At 39.5% G+C, this 7,923-nt stretch overlaps 1 long non-coding RNA gene across 1 annotated transcript; it reads left to right on the top strand.

The window, feature by feature from the left end:
* The first annotated feature begins 710 nt into the window (after positions 1–710).
* Positions 711–5,362, top strand: LOC146475611 (uncharacterized). The gene is made up of 3 exons (XR_014865910.1): positions 711–909; positions 3,195–3,265; positions 5,137–5,362. It is a non-coding gene; the product is annotated as an uncharacterized LOC146475611 (long non-coding RNA).
* Positions 5,363–7,923: the final 2,561 nt, after the last annotated feature.

Here is a 7,923-nt window from a genome sequence, read left to right on the forward strand (position 1 = left end):
TTTGGAGACATCTTTTCGCGTCACTCTGTATTTTTAATGACAAGGTTAGTTTTATCAATCCCCTTTTATAGTTTACAAGCGCATGCATCTAAGGTATTTTGCAAAACACAATCTCTTTTTCAAGCACCACTTCCTGGCGTTTCTTTGTTCCTATAGCGAGGTTTAACTTTTCGAAGTTGTCATCAAGGTTCTCAAATACTGAGCGCCATGGCGTTCTTGGAAACTATTTGCATAACTGTAACACCTAAAAATCTGGTCGCAATTTCAGGCAAATTTAATGAATAGTTTCGTAACAGCCTTCTTAAACTCAATTATAATTCATAGAGAGAAAGCAAAGGAAATCAATACAGTGAGGGAAATGTGGAAAAGTGGTCTTATTTATAAAAAAAATTGTGAATTTTTGCTTTGAATTTCTCCGAGATTTATAAATGGCTTAAGAAGCTATATCAAATACACTCGAGAGAGTGTTTTATTCGATTATTTTCCAAACAACTGGAAGGGGGCTAAAACAATCACGGGCAGCCGAGTATTGTGATCCCACTTTGCGGTGTTTGGAAATCGGGTGCAACACTGTTCCTCATTTTTATTTATATCATTTAACCCAACTTTTATCCAGTTCAGAACTCAAATAAGCCGGGTTACACTTTTCAAATCAGTGATATGTCTTTTTCAAACAGCATGATGAAAACTAGAAGGGTGTATTATGTACATAAAAAGTAATCTCAGATGAAAGTGTATCGGTCCGGATGAGCACACTGCTTAAACCAGAACATTTCTTGTTAACAGTTTGCAGTGACGGTAATCGAATGTATTCAGCTGGTGAGAAATTTGAGTTTTCTAAAGACGGCCAACATTACGGCTGTGAGTGTGGATCAAATGAAGTACCATCCTGTCAGCCTATCTTCATAGGTAAATACGCAACATTATTATATGGCAAGGTAGTCTTGAGGTAAATCCGCGCGTTCTGATTGGTTCTTTCTTGGTCGGGATTTTACCATACGGACCGTTTCCGTGGAAACGGTCATAAGCCGTGTATTTTTGTTTAGGACAAGCGGCAAATTTGAAAATTTGCAGCTAAAACTGCGAAAAGAAAATCTGAAAATACTTTCATTCTTTGCAAAGAAACTACCCAAAAGACTGATTCCAACATGGACGAAAAAGAATATTATTTACAAAGCAAATTTTACTATCCCAAAGATCTAGAAACCTCTAAAAACAGGCATCAGCGAAGGCCACGAAGCCATTGACGATTTCGTAAACAAACAGAGAAGTGAAAACGCAAAAGGAAGACGTCTACTAATATGATCACGCTACTCCGTTTTATTGAAGCTAATGGCTTAAATAGTCAAACAATTGAAAACCTAACTGCGTCCGAGCTTGAGCACCTTTCGCCAATTTCTTTTATGAACGTACGCAGGAAAAGGTGAATACGAGCCAGCAACATTTTCCCGTTTTCAGCGCAATATACAGCGATACTTATCCGAGAAGAAATATCCATTCAACATACTCAAGGACAATGAGTTTGAAAAATCGAGAAGAGTTCTAGCTGCAAATCACAAGTCACTAGTTCACAACTGAACACGACAGAAGAAACAAGCTGCAAGCCGCTCAGGCGATTGACGAAAACGAAGAAGATGCTCTTTTTGAACCAGGAGAATTCGGCGACTCCAATACAGTTGCACTCCAAAGAACTGTGTGGTGGTTTTTATCCCTACACTTGGGTTTCCAAGCCACAGATGAGAGCGATGAGGACGATTGACTTAATGCTGCTTCTTTTAAGGTTGAATGTGATTTTCACAGCAACCTTTTCTTGATCCGTACTTTGTGATGGGCTAGTAAAGTTTCGACGAAACCAGTTTTGTGAGTTTCAAAAACAAACCGCAGCTGTTAAGATTTTCGTCAAATTCCGCTACAAATCGTTCTTGATGTCTTTTCTATAATCAACATGATTACATGTAAACGTTCAGTAAATTTGCTTTCAAACTCGTGGTACCGAAGCTTGTTCTTTCTGGGTTGCTCGCGTCATCAAAAACACGTCACGCGGGAAACCCTTTGAATTCAAGTGACCGGAAGTGCGTTTTTATAAATAAACAAGTTTGCTCCGAGTGCCATATAATAAACTACTTACTAACCTAGCTTGCTCGAGCCGTACTGGGGAATATTGTACGGATATTGTTTTTGTACGGACCTCGCTGCGCTCGGTCCGTACTGCCACGACCTCGGGCTAATATTCCCCAGTACGGCCCTCGCGCTCGGTTAGTAAGAGGTTAGTAAATTAATACTTAATGACTGGTCTCGAGGAAAACACCTAATATTATTTGTTTGGGAACTAGTGCAGAGCCATTTGGGAACAAAACAAGCAAGTCTTTAAAAAACTTGCTAGAACCTTATGACAACAACACGCTCCCTAACGAGTCGTTTTGATCACATTTTAAAGCAGTCAACATTCGCTGGTAACAGTTCTCCGTTACCCTCTTACGTCATAGTTTTTGCACTTGTACACGCTCATGGACCTTGGAACTTGGGGAGAAGAGATGGCTCAGTATTGAGAGCACTGGTCTCCCACCAATGTGGCTCGGGACTCGGCGTCATATGTGGGTTGAGTTTGTTGTTGGCTCTCGTCCTTACTCCAAGAGGTTTTACACCGGGTCTCCTTTTTTCCCCTCTCCTCAAAAACCAACATTTCCAAATTCCTATTCGATCTGAAATCACAGGGCCACAGGTTTGTCAGTCGCAACAGACTGTTAAGTATCATCCTCGTTAAACAAAGTTGATTGATTGATTTCTTTGATTGATTAGCTAATCAATGAGTGCGCTCAGGTGGCAAAAAATTCACTAATTAACAATGATAGCTACTGCATAAGACCGTTATAAAAATCTCCACCAAGAACATTCAAGAATGTTGTTTCATCGCAAAGATAATCCACATGAATAAAGGCAGGTTAAATTTCCAATGTCACTTTGAAGATGACTAAAACAATAGGCGCTTTCTTTGAAAATACTTTTAGCCTTTGAAAAGTTTCAGGTTCGAACCATTGAAAAATGTTTACAGCGCGACTATTGTTACGGGGGTCAGCAAGTAAAACCTAAAAGTTTGGAATTATTCACTGTTCGTATCCTACTGTGATCTGATTGGCTAGTGTTTAGTAGTTGCACTGTAACGGTAACTTCTGATGGGTATGATTTCTTCTTAGTCCCACCAAAGGAACTCAGGCCCCCACCAGTTTTCCCTCCGCCTGGAAAAGTTCCCTCCGAAAGAGACGCGGTAAGTGCCAATGGGCTGTTCATCGGCAAAGAATGTTTTTTTTATTTTCCTTTCTAATTTTTGCCATTGGTGACTGCCGAGGCCATATGGGGTGAAAGGAGAAAGGATAGCTCAGGCTTTTTAACCTATATACCCCTTTTCCATCAATGGCTGCCGATATATAATTCTTTGTTTGCATTAAAATTACCCTTACTAGCGCCGTTAGCATTTGATAAATTCAATAGAATTTTTGCTCTAAAACAAGATTAGTAGCGCTAATTAACATATATCGAAAGGAGTAACAAATCGGCCGCCATTTATGGAAAAAAAGGTCTATGGATTAAAGAAAGATGCTATTGAGAATTTTATACCTGACAGAAGTATTCTTGAGGAACGTGATATATTTCATCTATCTGATAATAAAACAATCTTACTGACTAAAATGCGTTGCAAAGTCGACTACTACAAATTTTTTCAGGAAAAGGCTACAACAGAACCTACAGCTGTGAAGTCTTGGTCTAAGCGGGGTTTTGATCTAACCCACCATTGGAGTAAATTATTTAAAAACATTTATAAAATATCCATTGACAATAAACTAAGAGAATTTGCCTTTAAATTATTCCATAGAATCTTAGTAGCTAATAAAGAACTTAAAAGATTTAAAATTAGAAATAACGATGCCTGCTGTCAGTGTCAAAACGCTGATTCATTGGAACACACTTTTTTGGAATGCACCGTTAGCATTAAGTCCTACTGATCAAAAAGTATATGCATGCAAAATGACTGAATCACACTCTAGCTTTTTGTTGTTTTTAACGAACCTAAAATTACAATGGAAAAGTGAGAATCTTATATAACTTTCCTTTCTCCATATATATATTTCCTACAAAGACCTCATCTTTAGTTGTTTAGTATATTTCGCTATTTATTTATTTATTTATTTATTTATTTATTATTTAATATATATTTATTTCTGATATAATTATCTATCTTTTGGCTTCTTTTCCTCTATTGAATGTATGTGTAATGTTGTAAGCACTGTAAATATTGTTAGTATAGCGTGATATTGTAAGTCAGATTTTGTAAGTATTGCGAAAACTGTAAGAATTGTAACTTTGAAAGTACTATAAGTAGTGCGTAGTACTGTAAATATTTTGTCGTAGGCTAATAAAAATGTAAAAAAAAATTTAAAAATAGCGGTCAAACGTCGCGATCACATCTATGTGGCTCAATCGTGAGACAAACGATTAAACTCAGCTATCAATACAAATGCCAGTTCGTTTGCGTAAACACAAACTACCCACCCTTGGAAAAAAATCGCGCCACGTGGTGGTGTACAGACAGTGAACCGGCATCCTCATAACTATATGTAAATATGACTTAATTTTCCAAAAGGTATCTTAAGCTCACCACAAGTGAAAGGACCAACATCTAGCAGTTACCCTTCCCTCTGTGCACCTCCGACACTCACCTCTGGCTGGACTGCTGCCCCTGCTACCACAGAATACACGGGACTGTGACAGGGTGCCTGAGATTGGCCTTTCAACCTAAATGAAACCTATATGATGTTTAAAGACTTTCCAAGAAGTCTTTTGACTAGGAAAGCAGTGAAAAATTAAATCGGGACAACATAACAAGCCCTTTCTCCCCACCCCTCCCCCCCCCCCCAACTTTAGACTTCTGACCCCACTAATGCCATCGCTTACCAAGGGCATTCCTTGGACAGAGTGCTGGCGTATCAGATGATGCAGCCCCCTTCCCCACCCCCCCCCCCCTTAAGTTGTAACCCACGGCAAGGCGTTGAAATGCAGGTTAAAGGCAAACCAACCTGAAAACTTCTAGTGAACATTTTGGTAAAATCAGCTCAGATGTATGTGTTTATCTTTTCCTAGGCGCAAAACGAGTAAAGAAGGCAGCAATCTCTTTGTGAGGTCTGGAAAAAGCAATCAAGATTGCAACTTACAATTCACAGACTAGCACTTTAATAAATCGATTGAAGATATGTAAGTCAAACAGGAAAAATGATAACTAGCGTTGAGGAACTTGGTTGAAACAAGTTGTTTAGCTAGAAAACATTAATGTAGAACTTTGAAAGTCCCAAGTAAATAAAACAGCAAAGCAATGAATCAGTGTATGTGGTGTTTATGAAAGTGCACATTTGGTGTCTTCTTCAAAGGGGAAATATGTAGTAAATTTAGGGAAGGGGCTCGGGGGCCCTGCTCTCCCCTCTTTGCCTTGCCCCCAGAACCAATACCCGCTGGTCCCAACACCCACCGCCCCCCCCCCCCCCCCAACCCCTCAGAACCGAGAAATGCAGAATAAATTTCGAGTGCCCTAGCCAAATGTAATGAAAGATAAGATAAGGGAACAAACACCGACTATCATGTGACTACAAGAACCAATGAGAGTGCGCGTTTTGATGCGTGACGTCATGGTTTTGAGACAAACTACGCGCCAATGGGTTAATTTGGGTTTAAGGAATAAACTAATGATTACGTAGTGACTGAGTGAGTGCCATTCGACTGCCTCCAAAAGACTATGGAATGACTACGTTGGCCATGAGCGAAAACAAAACTGCTTTGCAGTCTAGATGAGCCACACCCAAACATGGCCGCCATCAGCGGTGGGTGTTATTGGAACCGCACAATCATTTGGAGGGCGATAAGGCAATTAGTAAGAAAATGCAGCAAATACACAACGGTCGTTTATTACTTTGGAATTACGGATCCCTTGCAAGTTCTACATTTGAGATATGGCTAGCATGCGTGGCAAGCGCATGAAAAAGATAGGGCACGCGAGGGAGGGAGACACGCGTGTCTCCCTCCCTCGCGCTCCACGCTCTTTTTCGCACCCTATGTATTTTTCATGCGCCTGTCACGCAGGCTAAGATTTGTCAAGAAATGCACGATAATGATATGCATGAACTGTATTGTTGCGTATGATAGACATCACGAGGTGTCCCCAACCCTTAACTCTTACGAAAACACAAATAATTCTGTCAAACATAAAGTAATATTAAAATGACAAAAAGGTACCCAAATTCAGAAATAGGTGCATTTCTGGAAATAAGGATATATATTACAAATAAAAAGTACAACATTTCTTTCTTGTTGCTTAATACAGAGAAGCCATTCATAAGAATATTTTTTCCATCAAAAAACGTTGGGAGTTTAAAGCTGGGTACACTCTTATCACACTGCCTCTAAACAGAATTTGATTTGATATATGGCAAACCATTTAACTAAAGCTCATTCACTCTATGATTGTCCAGTAAGTAAAACAAGAAACACAACAGATGAAGCTGTTTTCGCAACAATCTTAGAGCTTGAAAAAGGCCAGGGCCCGGTTGTTCGAAAGCCGATTAACGCTAATCTGTGATTACGAGTTAACCGAGGTTTTCATTTCACTTGCTAAAAATGTCTTCAAAAAGCTTATTCTAAGCTGTTGGTAAAGAAAATTCTATGTCAAAACTGAAGGACAAAAATATTTTTGAAGAATCTTTATTGATTAGTCATCAAACTTGAATCAAATCTCACGTAAACCCAGGATTAGCTTAATCAGGCTTTGAACAACTGGGCCCAGTAAAAGAGTGTATGTCCGAAATTTTATTTGCTAGATCAAATCGTCATGTTGTTGTCATGTGAAAATCGCCAAAAAAATAAAGCATCCCTATTAATTTTCTTCTCTGAACTTGAGGCATAAAACGTGAAATTTCACTTCCGGTGTGATACAATATACCACGCAGGATGGCAGACTGTTGTTAGTATAGCTGTAACGTCAATACAGGATCGCTACTTTCGCAGTTTCTATATTCCTCAGTTGTTTCGTTGTTACGATTCAATACCCCGGGTCACAATTTCGTCCACACAGTTTTCTCCCCCCGCACGCCAGAAACAACTAAGGAACCGAGCAATCACTCTGCATGTGCGTTATGTTTTTGTACATTTCTTTGCCGTCATCAGCAAAACAACAACGTGAAATGACCAAATTCAAGGTTTTGTGGGGAAAGCGAGAACACGATGGTGAATTTTTCCTTCTTCCTCCTTACGTGAACGCCGTTCCTATCAATTTTAGTTCCCGGATACTTCGCCCACATTGTACAAGTTGAACGAATTGGAAAAATCGCGAAGAGATATATTTTCAAGTGACTTTTTTGCTGCCGTGGCCGTTGTCTTTAAGTTCCCTATTGGTGATCCTGTACTGACTACAAAAAATCAGTATCTTTTTGCAATTTGGGAGTGAGATATTAGCTCTGTTATGCTCCAACCACCCAATAGAAATCCTTGTGATTTTGTCTCTGTTCTCAACGGTTAAAACAGAGAAAAAATTAGAAGGATCTGCATGGAGTCATTGAAGCATAAAAGTCCCAATATCCCACCAACAAAGCGCAATAAGATGATGATTTTTGCCAAGAAGGCATTTTTCATCATGCTCTTTGCGAACGCCTTAATAAATCCCATAATTTCAAAAATTCGAACATTTGTGACATCACACTTTAGTAGTCTGTTGGTGATCCCAAGTAAATACCTGTCCCATCATGCCATCTGGGCGTTTCATTCTGCCGGCAGGTCTGCATCGCCGATCTCCATCATATGATCATCGTAGTGCTTACGAAGGATAAACTCACTGCGAAACTCCTCTGAACAAATCCAACAAACGTGTGCTGTAAGACTCCTTGG

The sequence above is a fragment of the Pavona decussata genome, unplaced genomic scaffold, assembly GCF_977016875.1.
Source record: "Pavona decussata unplaced genomic scaffold, jaPavDecu1.1 SCAFFOLD_84, whole genome shotgun sequence".
NCBI lineage: Eukaryota > Metazoa > Cnidaria > Anthozoa > Scleractinia > Agariciidae > Pavona > Pavona decussata.